The sequence below is a fragment of the Callithrix jacchus genome, chromosome 13 (genome assembly GCF_049354715.1).
Source record: "Callithrix jacchus isolate 240 chromosome 13, calJac240_pri, whole genome shotgun sequence".
Lineage (NCBI taxonomy): Eukaryota > Metazoa > Chordata > Mammalia > Primates > Cebidae > Callithrix > Callithrix jacchus.
Window position 1 is genome coordinate 104,932,706 of NC_133514.1, and position 14,669 is coordinate 104,947,374.

Genomic DNA, 14,669 nt, shown 5'->3' on the forward strand with positions numbered 1-14,669 from the left:
GATGAGAAGAGGCACAAGAGGTGTGCGAGGGCCAGCCACACAAGGCCTTCCTCAGTAAAGGATTATCCATCCTGCGAGAAAAATGAGAGGACTTTCATCTAGAGGCCGGCTGGTGGGCATGCTGACCTGACCTGATTCATGTTTGAAGCTGACTGCTGCATGGAGGATGAGCTAGATGGCGCTGGAGCAGACAGGGGAGGACCCATGGGGCCGTGTGCCAGGAGACCAGGGTGAGAGTAGAGAACTGTTAGATTCGGAGGGAAGGGACAGATTTGAGAGCTATTTCTAAATTTTTACAAATTTTTAATTACTATGGATACACAGTTGTACATATTCATGGGGTGCACATGATATTTTGCTACAAGCATAGAAAGTGTAATGATCAAATGTGGGTAGTGGGGTATCTATCACCTCAAGCATTTATCACTTCTTAGTGTTAGGACATTCCAATTCCACTCTTTCAGTTACTTGAAAATGTATAATAAATGACTGCTAGCTATAGCTGCCCTCCTGTATAACTGAATACTAGATCTTATTCCTTCTATCTAACTGTATTTTTGTACCTACTGACCATCCTCTCTCTATCCCCAGCTCCACACTGCCTTTTCCAGCTTCTGGTAACCAGCATTCTGCTCTCTATCATCATGAGTTCAATTGGTTTTGTTTGTTTGTTTGTTTGTTTGTTTGAGACAGAGTCTCACTCTGATGCCAGGCTGGAGTACAGTGGCACGGTCTCGGCTCACTGCAACCTCTGTCTCCCAGATTCAAGCCATTCTCCTGCCTCAGCCTCTGGAGTAGCTGGGACTATAGGTGCATGCCACCATGCCCGGCTAAGTTTTTGTATTTTTAGTTGAGACGGGGTTTCATCATGTTAGCCAGGATGATCTCCATCTCCTGACCTCATGATCCACCCACATTGGCATCTCAAAATGCTGGGATTACAGGCGTGATCCAAAGTGTCTGGCCAGCTTGAATTTTCTTTTTTTAGCTCTCACATATGAGAGAGGACATGCAGTACTTGTCTTTCTGTGCCTGGCTTGTTTCACTTAATATATTTTCCTCCAGTTCCATCCATGTTGTTGCAAATGACGATGTCATTCTTTTTCAGGCTGAATAGTATTCCATTATGTATATGTACCATGCTTTCTTTATCCATTCATCCATTGATAGATACTTAAGCTGATTCCATATCTTGGATATTGTGAATTGTGCTGCAATAGACATGGGAGTACAGATACTTTTTAAATATGTGGATGTCTTTTCTTTTGTATATATACCCAGCAGTGGTGTTGCTAGATCACACAATAGTTCTATTTGAGAGCTGATAGCATTTAGATCTATGTCCCCACCCAAATCTCATGCTCAATTGTAATCCTCGGTGTTAGAGGTGGGGCCTGGTGGGAAGTGAATGTATCATGGGGGTGGTTTCTAACGGTTTAGCTCCATCCCCCTAGTGCTGTTCTCATGATAGTGAGTGAGTTCTCATGAGATCTGGTTGTTTAAAAGTAGGTAGCATCTCACATTTTTCCTCCTGCTCTGACCGTGTGAAATGTCTTACCTCCCCTTTTGCCTTCTGCCATGACTGTAAGTTTCCTGAGGCCTCCTTGGAGGCCAAGCAGATGTCAGCATCATGCCTTCTATACAGCCTGCGGAACCATGAGCCAATTAAACCTCTTTTCTGTATAAATTACCCAGTCTCAGGTATTTCTCTATAGCAATGTGAGAACAGACTAATACAAGAGCCATTTAGGAGATAAAATTGATAGGACTTAACCAAGACACGCTGGGCAGGTCTGAGCATTGTCAGTAGAGAGAAAAAGTTAGTAACTGGAGTGTAAGGTGCTCCGAGCTGTGGGTCCCACCGCTGTGGAATGAGGAGTGCAGGAGGAAACGCATTTCCTTCCTGTTTTTTAGAGTCAGCTGGCATTGGGAGGATTTCATAATGCTGACTTTTGCCTTTGCTGCCTTTCCTACCTCCTTCCATTGCCCCATCACTCCTCATTCAGATGGTACCCTTGCATTTCTAATGGGTGTAGATTCCAGAATTAGAAAGAAAACAGATGGTCCAACTAACATCTTTCTTTTCACCTGAGGTTTGGAGGTGAAAATGCTGCCCAAGATTTTGGATAATGATGTTTCAAATAAACAAATTTATTCCCCCAAAATATATCCTGTTGATCACTGGTCCCCTGAGATGCCCTTCAAATGTTTGCTAAAATAAACTCCTTACACACTTTATATTGTAGTCGTTTTTAGATATTCATGATGGTCATTAGCATATAAAAGTCTCAGAGGAGTCCTGCAGGAGAGAAACACTAAGTCCTGATTTCCTGAAGTGAGCTCTTTTGCCCTAACTCCCGCGACTACTCCAAGTGCACAACTTAGGAGACCCAAACTCAGACCTCATTATGATTTCTCTCCTTTTTAGCTTTATTTAAAACCCCTCAATATTTTAATAGCAAAATTATGTTTATATTTTTCTCTTTTAAAAGATATTGAATGACAAGCCAGGCACCATGGCTCAGGCCTGCAATCCCAGCACTTTGGGAGGCCAAGGTGGGCAGATCACTTGAGGTCAGGAGTTCACGACCAGCCTGGCCAACATGGCAAAACCCTGTCTCTACTAAAAATACAAAAATTAGCCAGGCATGGTGGCAGGCACCTGTAACCCCACATATTTGGAAGGCTGAGGCATGAGAATCACCTGAACCCAGAAAACAGCAGCTGCAGTGAGCTGAGTTCATGCCACTGCACTCCAGCCTGGGTGAAAGAGCAAGACCCTGTCTCAAAAAAAAAAGAAAGAAAGAAAGAAAAGAAAAGAAAGAAAAATGATATTTAATAACAATACTTCAGAAGACTGGATTTAACTGCCCTCTCTTCTCCCTCCTGCCGGTTGTCCACCCTGGCATAGATACATGAAGGCAAAGGCCCCTGGAGAGGAATGTCCCCCTTGGCTGTGACCTGTGGTTCAAGGGGGAAGACACTCTGTTCCTTGCAAGGTCAGCAGGAAGGCTGTTCCCTCCTGTTCAGTGAGCCGTCCGCATCCTGAAGTAGACTCTCTCAGCCGTGCTGATGAACAGGCCCGTGTCCACCACATGTGGGATCATTATTCTGGCAGCTCTGTTCACTTCACCCCATTTATGTACCTGGTCAAACCTCCAGTCCAAGATAAAATTCCCATTATCTGTCACTACTGGACCTGCCTTGTTGACAGCCATTTGGAATTCAACCACACCCCTAAACTTCTGGCTCACAGCTCAGCTCACTGGGATGAAGGCCACTGGGATTCCCTTGTGCCACTGATCCCCAAAGTTCTTTGAATCTTTCCTGAAATCAGCAATCATGATGAAGCCATGGTCTTCCCCTAGATCAGGAGAAGACTGATGAGATTAACAACAGCATTTACTTCACCAGATGGTGAGGTCAGTCTCTGGTTGTTGATCCTGGTCATGGAGAGTCAAGACCTACTGCAGGATGAGCCTGGAAGGAAGTGGAAACACAGACCAGGTTCAGATTCTTCCGACGCACCTTTCCGCTACTCGCTGCACAGCATGGACATTTGTAGAACTACTTCCAGTTCCCAGACCTGGGTTATTCCTCATGTGGTTCTCCACCACCCCACGGCCAGCCAGCTTCTTGGCCTCCTCGGCCTTGGACATCATGGAAGGGACCAGGCAGATGCTGTTGGGGTCTCCACAGCTGCTGCTTGTGCTGCCACCATGGCAGCAGGGCCTGGACTGTGTATGCCTTGAGAGCTGCACTTGGGAACCCTGGAGCTTCCAGCTGTTCCCACCTCCGCTGAAGGATGCACCCCCAGCCCACCCCAGAGCAGCACCAGGAGCCACTTGTACAGGTTGCTGAAGGGCCCAGAGCTCTGCCTCCTGATGCCTCACTCTAGCATCTGCTTTCTGATTTCTTTCTTTTCCATTTCTTTTTTTTTTTTTTTTGAGATGGTAGTCTTGCTCTTGTAGCTGAGGCTGAAGTGCAATGGTATAATCTCAGCTCACTGTAACCTCGGCTCACTGTAACCTCCACCTCCTGGGTTCAAGTGATTTGCCTGCCTCAGCCTCCCAAGTAGCTGGGATAACTGACACACACCACCACACCCGGCTAATTTTTGTATTTTTACTAGAGATGGCCAAGCTGGTCTCGAACTCCTGACCTTGTGATCCTCTTGCCTCAGCCTCCTAATGTGTTGGGATTACAGGCGTGAGTTACTGCGCCTGGCTGCTCTGTGATTTCTATCGTCCAATTACCTTAGGTCCTGGAGAATTTTCTCGGGCAGTTCTTCTTTTTGGCATGCTCCATCGATTCTTAGTCTCTAGGGTTGTGGAGCTGCTCTCTGGCTCCCACTGAAGCATCCCACCCCTTCTCATCCCTTCAAAATGCTCCATGCTCCACAATCACCCAATTGCTCCTCGGTTGCTCTCAAATCAAATGTCCATTGCCTCTGTACAACCCCTATCAACTCTCAGAAGAAACACAATCTTCACAAGCCGATCCACGCTGATGATGAATGACTAATAGCCTACCACACCCTGCCCCTAGAAGACACATCTTATCCCAAACAATCCCTATTGCTGTGATTTTTCGTAAACCAACACATGTAGGCCACACCAGCGGCAAAGGTTTTGAGGACAAAGGAACCACCATAAAAAGCCAATCAGCCCTGGTCACTTGCTCTAAGTGATTTCTCCTCTTCAAAAATCTACTTTATCTATTCTTGAAATCACAGGATCTATAAAATTTTTCCATCATCTAGTCATCCGCTACCCCAGGAGCACCAATTGGTATGAGCAGCAGAGACAGAACCATTCACACTTCTCGAGGCTATGGAGGGAAGGGGACAAGGGACAAGGCCTGAGGTGCTGGAAGATTTATGCATGAGGTGCTCGCCAGCTCATGTCTGCTTGTGACATGCTTGCAACTGTCAGGTCCTCCAAACCCTATGGAAAGACAAGAGTGATGTTCATGTACTAGTCATGTAATAATACAAACATTTATGTCTTCATGCGCCATATTTTTTCATCCGAGATGAGGCAAGTATTGTCTTTGCGGGTCCCAGCAGCATCTGTCAGCTTACGTGGCTGGTTCTGTCAGACGCCCATGGATCTTTTTCCTTTGCTTAGCTTTTCTTTGTTCATTCCTCCAGCATGTCATAAATCTGACTCAACTTTTTCCTTTTCTTTCTTTCTTTTTTTGTTTTGAGACAGAGTCTCTCTCTGTTGCTCAGGCTGGAGTGTAGGCAGTGGCACAATCACAGCTCACAGCAGCCTCAGCGTCCTGGGCTCCAGCAATTGTCCCCACTCAGCCTCCTGAATAGCTGGGATCACAGACATGCAGTACCATGCACATACATAATTATAATCAATATTTGTTTTTATAAAGATGGTGTCTCCCTATGTTGTCCAGGCTGGTCTCAAATTCCCCAGCTGAAGCAATCCTCCTGCCTCAGCCTCCCAAAGTGCTGGGATTACAGGCATGAGCCACTGTGTTCTGCTGTGACTCAGCTTAATCAGCTCTTCTAGGGTTCTCAGGGATTCCTTGTGTTCCCCTGGGTTAGAGAGAAGCTATAAGGCATTGTTTGAGAGCACATTGCACCCTCTACTACAAAGAAATTTTCTGGCTGTTCTCTTCCAGTTGGCTAGGGAGGGGGCCACATCCTTTAGGAGAACTCGAGAGGTTCCTTCTACGCTATTCCAATGGTTTCTTTTCTGGGAAGTGTACATGCTCCTGTGTCTTGCTGTCAGAAACTCAATCATCAAGCAGATTGTCTAAGACCTCTATTTTTTTTTATAAAAATTTTTCCTTCCCTTCATTCTATGACAATATTCCTTCACCACGTAAGGTGAATGACTGCTTTCATCCTTACAACCTTCTCTGATATTCCTTTCAGCCTTCACCTAATTCTCCCACTCCAATTTTTGATGCTCCAACAATAGTGTCAGTTGCTTCTAAGAATTCCTTCCAGAGCTGCAGTCAAGAGTGAGGACTCTGCCTCTGCCTCTGTGTGTCTTTTTGTCTCTCTCTTTCTCTCCATCTTTCAGCCTCTTTCTGTCTCTGCATCTTCCTTTCTCTCTCTCTCTCTCTCACAAACATACACACACATACATGCGCACACACACACACACACACACACACACACACAACCAAAAATTCTCAGACCCCACGTTAGGAAACACTCTTAGAAATATGGCTAGTACCTGCTATAATTTAAGCAGAACAAGACCTAAAGCCTGAAAGTGTTCCTGGAAACAGACCATCCTATTATTGCCAACACTTTGAAATCTTCACGTGCTCACATTTTTCAAGCCTCCTTGGCAAACGGCTCAAAATGATGCAAGTCTGCACTATTTCAAGTCATAGTTCCAAAGTTCTTTATGAGAGGGGTTGCCTCTGGCATGTGTCCAGATGGATGGGAAAATGCCAGAAAAACATGGCAAAAAAGTATGTGGCTAGCTTAGAGGTAGAAGAAGAAACAAGTTTAATGAGTTCCGGAGAGAATCATTCACGCTGTTTTATCACTCTTCCCCTGGAAAAACGCTGTGCTAAATTTCTCTGGGAGTGGCCCAGATAGAACGTACACAGGGAGAATCACCAGTTCATAGGTTACAGCCACAATGAGAAGAGCTGTGGTTTTTTCTATGAGGTGAGCAAGGCTGCCAGCACTGGACATGGTGTTCACATGTATAATTACAAGTATAGACTGAGCAGAAAGGGCTGGAAATCAATCAAGCATCACTTTAAAGAAAGAAAACCTAAAAGGCCTGCCTTAATTCTGATTCTTTGCTAGAGTTCCATCCCTTCAAAAAATACAGTTGTTTACCTTTTAGTTTTTCATGCCTTATTTGTTTCAAGCCTAAGGAAATGACCTCTGTTTCGGTTCAGTTGATCTTGCTGGAGGTTATACACATATGGACAGCCATGGGAACTAAGGAACAGGGAATCCTATGGACCCTTTTTTATTTATTTAGAGACAGAGTCTTACTTTGTCACCCAGGCCAAAGTGCAGTGATGCAATCACGGCTCACTGTAGCCTCGACCTCCCTGGCTCAAGCGATCCTCCCATCTCAGCCTCCCACGTAGCCAGGACTATAGGTGCACATCACCATACTCATCTAATATTTTTTTTATTTTTGTAGAGATGGGGGTCTTCCTATGTTTCCTAGGCTGGTCTCAAACTCAAACTAGGCTTAAGCCATCCTCCCGCCTCAGCCTCCCAAAATGCTGGGATAACAGATGTGAGCCACTATGCCCAGTCTATGGACCCTTTCTGGAAGAGACAATTGCTTTGGAAATTTGACAGTGAAGCCCAAGGAAGGGAGGCTTTGAGTACAAGAGGTTCAGTTCACTTATTCCTTCAGTCTCTGGCATGACCGACATCCCTGCCAAATTCGTAGGAGGTGCATATAGTGGGACAAACTGTGGGACAAACCTCTCTCCAGTGTTTCCCTTCTCCACACTCCTGGCATCAAAGGCCTTCAGCAATTTCCCCATTTCCTTATTCTGAATCAATTCTCTGTTCATTCATTCACACAATGACAAGGATCCAGGTGTACACGGGCGTGTGAAGTATTCAAGTGAGGAGAGAAGGAGTATAAGGGTAACTCTTCAACTCTCAACCGTCTGGATCTTAGTAGCCCAAATCACTAAGGAAAATTTCCAGACCCCTCACTTGGAGCCACAGGTTATAGGTTATTACAGTTCACCTGCCTAAGAACTATCTTAGATTGACCTTGTAAATTATGATAGTTCCTTATTATAAAAGAAGGGAATTGGACCACTGCTGACCTTTCCATCTCTGCAATGTGCTGATTCCAGGGTGCTTTAAGGTTAAGATTGAAATCCAGCCATAGGAAAAATTTCTTTTTCCTTTTCTTTTTTTCTTTTTCTAAGAGGAGTCTTGCTCTGTCACCCAGGCTGAAGTGCAGTGGCATAATCTCAGCTCATTGCAATCTCCACCTCCTGGGTTCAAGCGATTCTCCCACCTCAGCCTCCAGAGTAGTTGGAATTACTGGTATGTACCATCATGCTCGGTTAATTTTTGTAGTTTTAGTAGAGATGGGGTTTCACCATGTTGGCCAGGCTGGTCTCAAACTACTGACTTCAGGTGATCCACCTGCCTCAGCCTCCCAAAGTGCTGCTGGGATTACGGGCATGAGTCACCACGTCCAGCCCATAGGAGTAATTTCTAAAGGCTTGGAAACCAAGCAGGCAGCCAGCCAGGGAACCTCACTAGGGAGAGGCATAGGAAGCAGGCAAGACTGTAATCCACAAAGAAGCCACACAAAACAGATGGCTTCCTGGCTCCCCAAGACTCTACCTGGTCCAAAGTAACATGGCCAGGTAACTCTAGGTGTGGTAGGCAGTCTCCAAGATGGCCCCCAGTGATTCTTTCTCCTGGCATGTCCTCCTTGCCCACATAGAATAGGGCTGGCCAATGGAACAAGAGGATGTGCAGAATTGATGGTCTGTGACGTCCATGCTAGCTCATAAAAAACACTGTGTCTTCTGTTTCTCTCCGATCATTTACTCTGGGAGAACCCAGCTGCCATGTCATGAAGACAATCAAGTACCCCATGGAGAGTTCTGCATAGTGAGGAAGTGAGGCTTTCTGCCAAAAAGCAGCATCAATTTACCAACCCTGTGAGTGAGCTTTCTTAGAAGTGGGTCTTCCATGGTCCGGGACAGTGGCTCATGCGTATAATTCCAATGCTTTGGGAGGCCAAGGCAAGCAGATCACTTGAGGCCAGGAGTTCGAGACCAGCCTCGCCAACATGGTGAAATGCCGTCTCTACTAAAAATACAAAAATTAGCCAGGCATCATGACCAGTACCTGTGATCCCAGCTACCTGGGAGGCTGAGGCAGGTGAATTGCTTGAACCTGGGGAGGTGAAGGTTGCCGTGAGCGAAGCTTGTGCCACAGCACTCCAGCCTGGACAACAGAATGATACTCCATCTCAAAAAAAAAAAAAAAGTGGATCTTCTAACCTCACTCAAACCTTCAGATGGCTGCAGCCCTGGCCTACATCATAAGACCCCTGAGCCAGAACCACCAGACTCCTGATTCTCAAAAGCTGTGACATAATGGATGGGTGCTGTTGTTTTCAGCTGTTAAGTTTTGGGACAATTTGTTATGCAGTAAAATACTATACTTGGTTTATTACTAAATGCAAAATCATGGTAATCACAGCTCAGAAACATAAAGAAATCTTTATACATAAGGGCTTTCCCTGAATACCTGGAAGTAACCACACTAATTCTGTCATTGCCCTCCACGGAGTGTAAGAGTTAATTTAACCTCTCAGGATTTACCTGTGTCACAGATTTGGAGTGTGAGGGACAGTAGCAGTACCGATCTACATTACAGAGTGCAGATGAGTAGAAACAAATATAAGACAAATAGAGAACCTGGTTCAGCAGATGATGAAAGGGTGGTGCATTCAATCTTTTCTCTGTTACCAAGGCCATGGGTTAATCTCCTCAACGAGTTGTCAAAGTCCTGTCTTAGGCACCTGGAGGAGGAGCCGAACCTCCCCTGAGTTGTCCTCAAGTATCAGCCCCACTGCACCCCTTGGCAATATCGAGTAGTCTTACAAAAAAATTCCACAAAAGTTATCCATCCGAACCATTATCCCTCAGTTTGACTCCTAAAATCTCCTAAAATGATGTTGATACAAGATTTAAAAGTAATGACTTGTTTCACCTCTTTAGCCCAAGTTATTTCAGAAATGTAAAAGCATATTTACAAATGTTCGTCCATTCCAGAGTCATCAGAATCAGGTTGATTTTATCTGTGCAATACTGTTGAGTTAATTTATTCACTGGGATCAGTCTAATTTCCAAAGACTCCCTGGGCCTGCCCAGAGGTACCGAATGATGGACACTTACACAAATAGCAGCAAAAGGGCGAAGACCATGTTTAGTTTGGTGCTGTCTAGACTTCAAAGTCACCCAGAACTTTGGCAACCGCCCCAAAAGTAATTTTCCCAAACACAGACCAAGGAACTTCCCCCTAAGATTAAGCTTTGGAATGGAAAAATAAATATTGAAAATAAGAAGGGGAAAAATGTAGTCCCTACCCCCAAAGAAGATTTGTAAAAATCAATGCCAACTAGTCAATAGAAACTCAGCAAACCCAAATGTTAGAAAATGACAGGAGTGTTCTCATTGAAAGGATAAAGATCCTGAAAAGGCCTCTGGCAAATACATTTGCACCCTTACTTTGCTGATGTTTCTTGCAGATTCCATTAGTTTGCATTTAAAACACAAGAAAATTAGGAGCAAAATGTAGGCCTAAATATTTTTGCTCCAACTTCTTGTTCTATGATGCGCGGTTAGTACTTGAATGGACAGTACAAGCTGAAGTCCGTGAGAGGCGCCCAAGAGTAGACAGAGCTCAGGGACATATTCAGCTGACCAGCAGTTAATAACCACTTGTGAATTGGATCATCTGATGCTGATAACACCTTATGTTCCTAGAAAGTGGGGACTCCCATAGGTACATGGTTATAACAGACAACTTGGAAGTGTACCCCACTTCCTTGAAACTAGATAATAATGAATGCTTTTGAAATTGCAAAAAGAGGTTGGCCAGCCAAGTGAGGTGCTAAATCTGTATTATCTGCAAGTAGACAGATATATTTTTCTGATTATAATTCAGCTTTCCATCACCTGGTGCCCCTTCTTGTGATCTCAATAAGCAGGGACAATGTGAGTGTGTATTACAGGAAGGTATTACAGGTGTGGGAAAGAGAATACAGAAATGACTTATAAACTCCTTGAGGGTAAAATGTTTTTTGAGTTAAATGGATCTAATGAAAATTGGATGACTGAGTCAAGTGGTCCTTTGATCCTTTTAGGCACAGAAACTCGGCAATTTGCCTCTGGGCAAAGTTAAAGCCAAAACTTTAATTACTCTTGCAGATTTGTATTTTTCTACAACTCAATCTATTTAGTCAGTTTACCAGCTAGGCTGCCCTGACTACTAGTACTTCTCTGTGGTCCTAGACCTCACACTTGGCAGTGATCTGCAACAGTTAATTACTCCAGTGTGTCTTCCTGAAATACACCAGGCAGATCACTAGATGGACTGAGGGTCCCGAGAATGCTCAGCAACCCTGTAAAAATATCTGGGGCCCACAACAAAGTGGAGATATCTCCAACAATGTTAGTAGGAGACACCTATGTAAAATTCACTCTCAGGGAGAAATGATGTCACCTTTCTAAATAGTGGTATAGATGGAGGAATAAAAGGAGAGGTAGAAGGGTAGAAGCTCTCTCTAGGTGCCTGAAGCCTAGAAGCCAAGGTCCCAGAGAGGGTCAAAAGATACAGAAAAGAGTGAGCTAAAAGCAACCCAGACAAATTTTATGTTGCTTCATAATTCTGCCAATGGCACAATCGAATCTGAATGCAACAGCCTCCAGAGGACATGGCAGTCTGTAACCTATGTTCGAGGCTCCTCTGCGTTTTTTCTCCTGGTTGGGTGGATGACATCATTTGACAAGTCATCTTCCATTATGTCAGGAGTTTCAGGGACGTGGAGAGATATCAAAAGAATCCAGAAGAGACTGCAAGGTAATGCTCCTTGGGATCCATTCCCAGTTTTCTCACTGACTCACAGGATGACTTTATTCTTCCCATTCTTATTAGGGCTATTTTATTGAAGACTGATACAATACTTAACAAGATTTGGAGGTCAACTCAGGACTATTCCGTGGGGCTTAGTATCTAAATTAAATGTGAAACTTTCTCTGCAACACAATTTAGGAGAAAGGCAGATGTGAAGGTTATGAAATCTAAGATAAGTAGAATTGCAAATTATACCTTTCTCCCCCTAATTTATACAGCTTTTGTTTATTGAGATGAAATTTATATAACATAAAAGTCGCCAGTTAGAGCCAACAATTTCTACTTTGAGCAATTTTGAAATAAACAATAAATCACTGTTAAGGGTACTCTCCATCCTCAGTAAAACTATGCCTCCTGTCAAACTGAAACTTTGCACCCTTTGAACAACATCTTACCCTTCCCCAGCCTGTCATCCCAGCCCTGGTAACTAACCTCCTTTCTATTCTCTGCTTCTGTAAAAGACTTAACTTTTTTAGTGTCCACATTAAGTGAGGTCGTATGCTATTTGCTAAGACAGTCTTTGAGAAGGAGAACTGAACTTCAGGAACGGATTTCAATAATCAAGTATGGAAGAAATCACTGGTGCCTGTTACAGGTAAAACAGTAGGCATGAGCTGGGCAATGGAGAGGGCTCTTCTCCCCAACCTACTAGGAATGTCAGGTGATGGTTCAACAGTCGTCACATTGCCTCTCTAAAAGTGATAATACAGCCGGTGCCAGGGTGCCAGGGAGAGACAATCTCCGGATGATCCAATCCTGTGAATAATACAGTTAAAGTGTTAACTGGACGCAGGAATCAGGGGAAACAACTTCCCATGCAGGTGCAGCAAGAGACAAAATGGCGAAGTATGGCCTTCCGGAGGTGCTCCACTGGAAAGGGGAAGAAAGCCTCAGATGGGCATGCGTGCAGCTTCCTACATGCACTGCACGTGCTCACCTCCCCAGGGTAAGGAGGGCACTGCGCATGCGGGCAGCCCACCCTAAGGGAAGACTCATGGAAAGAGACAAGCCTATTCAGTCCTAAGGTAAAGGTTAAACACGGCACTTGATTTTCAGGTGCCCACTTGAGTCTCTTTCAGATGAATTTTCCTCTTTCCTGTTCTAAAGCGTTTTAAAATAAACATCCATTCCTGCTCTGAATCTTGTCTCAGTCTCTTCTGCTGTATGTCCCTCAGTCAGATTCTTTCTTCTGAGGAGGCAAGAATTGACGTTGCTGCGGACCTGCATGAAGACGCCACACCGGAAACAGTGTTTCTTTGACGTTTCCCTGTTAGGAGAATTGTTTATTTAGAGGGAGACTAATGCCCAACTATTCCTGCCATAGGGAGGAAAGCTCTAATTCATCTTTATAAAAAAGGGAAGGTGAACGAAAGACTTTTTAAAAGTGTTTTAACTTTTATAAGGTTAAAAAAGACTTTTAACTTTTAAAAAAGAGTCCAGTCATAAAGAAATGGGAGATCTCTGTGAATGTGACCTGCATGTTTTTCCTAATTAATATTCAAAGAGTCTGGGCGTGGTGGCTCATGCTTTTAATCCCAGCAATTTGGGAGGCCAAGGCGAGCAGATCATCTTAGGTCAGGAGTTCGCGACCAGCCTGGCCAACATGGTGAAACCCCAACTCTACTAAAAATACAAAAATTAGCTGGGCATGGTGGTGGGCACCTGTAATCCCAGCTACTTGGGAGGCCAAAGCAGGAGAAGCACTTGAACCCAGGAGGCGGAGGTTGCAGTGAGTCAAGATTGTGCCATTGCACTCCAGCCTGTGCAAATAGAGCAAAACTGTATCTCAAATATATATATATATGGGGGGGAGGAAGAGACAGAGAGAGAGAGAGAGAGAGAGAGAGAGATGGATGAGAGGGGAGGGGAGAAATCACAAAGGAAAGAGCCAATTGCATGCTCTCCTTTCTTTCTACTAACCTACATATTACTGAACCCAGTCCAGTGTCTCCCAATTGTTGAAAATATCTGTGAAAACTGCCTCAGTGTTAGAAGATCAGGAAGCCCAGCATTTTAAAGCAATTCATCCTGTCAGCCTGTTGGGAAAAGCTTTAAGTATAACACCCTGAAGCCCATAATTTCTTTTCTCTTGTCAAACGTATTCCTTTTATTTTTCCTTTAAGGTCATAAAAGATTGAAGCACAAGGTGAGGGTGAAACTGGTCACCAAATAAAGGTGGGTACCAGAGGTAACAGTGTTCAGACAGGAGCCTCTGCTTGACAGAATAAAATCCAAAATACAAGGCAGAAATGAAACCAGACAGAAAATCAGATATGAATTATGATCTACTTCCCTGGAACTCCACTCCAGCCCTGAGCAGCGCTTTTCTTTTACATTGCCAGAATGTGTGTGTGTGTGTGTGTGTGTGTGTGTGTGTGTGTGTGTGTATGCACATAATTTTATATAATATAAAAATTACCCCTGGGTGCATGTCCAAATGAGAAGCCCAAATTTGCTACTACAGATCAGAAAAAAAGAAAAAAAAGTGGCAATGTCTGTTGCCTTCACTGGTTACTCTGCATCTTAACAACCTGATACCAAAATTCTATGGGCTTCTCTCTGAGCATCCAGGGGGAAGGAGGCAAGAGACGGAAGGATGTCTTTTCACAGGACACACCATGGGGAGCAAACAACAGGGTCTGTTGGTTCTTAAACCTGAGATCACATTTAAATTCCAAAGGTATAAAATACAAGAGGGCATACAGAAAGACATCTAAATTACAACTCCAATCTATCATATGGCTGATGACCAGCAAGAGGTGAAACACTGGTTCTCAAAGTGTGGTCCCTGGAGCATCCACATAAGCAGCAGCCTCACCTGGGAAACTGTTACTCCAGCCCAGGTCACTATATTCTCGGCTCAGGCTGCCACAACAGAATACCATACACTGGTTGGCTTAAACAACAGAATTCATTTTCTCACAGTTACGGAGGTGAGAAGTCCAAGATCAAGGTGACATCAGGGTTGGATTCTGGTAAGGGCTTTCTTCTGGGCTTGCAGACAGCTGCCTTCTCACTGTGGCCTCACATGGCCTTT

The 14,669-nt window shown here is 44.3% G+C and overlaps 1 pseudogene; it reads right to left on the bottom strand.

Moving 5' to 3' along the window:
* Positions 1-290: 290 nt before the first annotated feature.
* LOC128929495 (ribose-5-phosphate isomerase pseudogene) lies at positions 291-13,966 on the bottom strand (annotated as a pseudogene).
* Between the last annotated feature and the right edge of the window lie 703 nt (positions 13,967-14,669).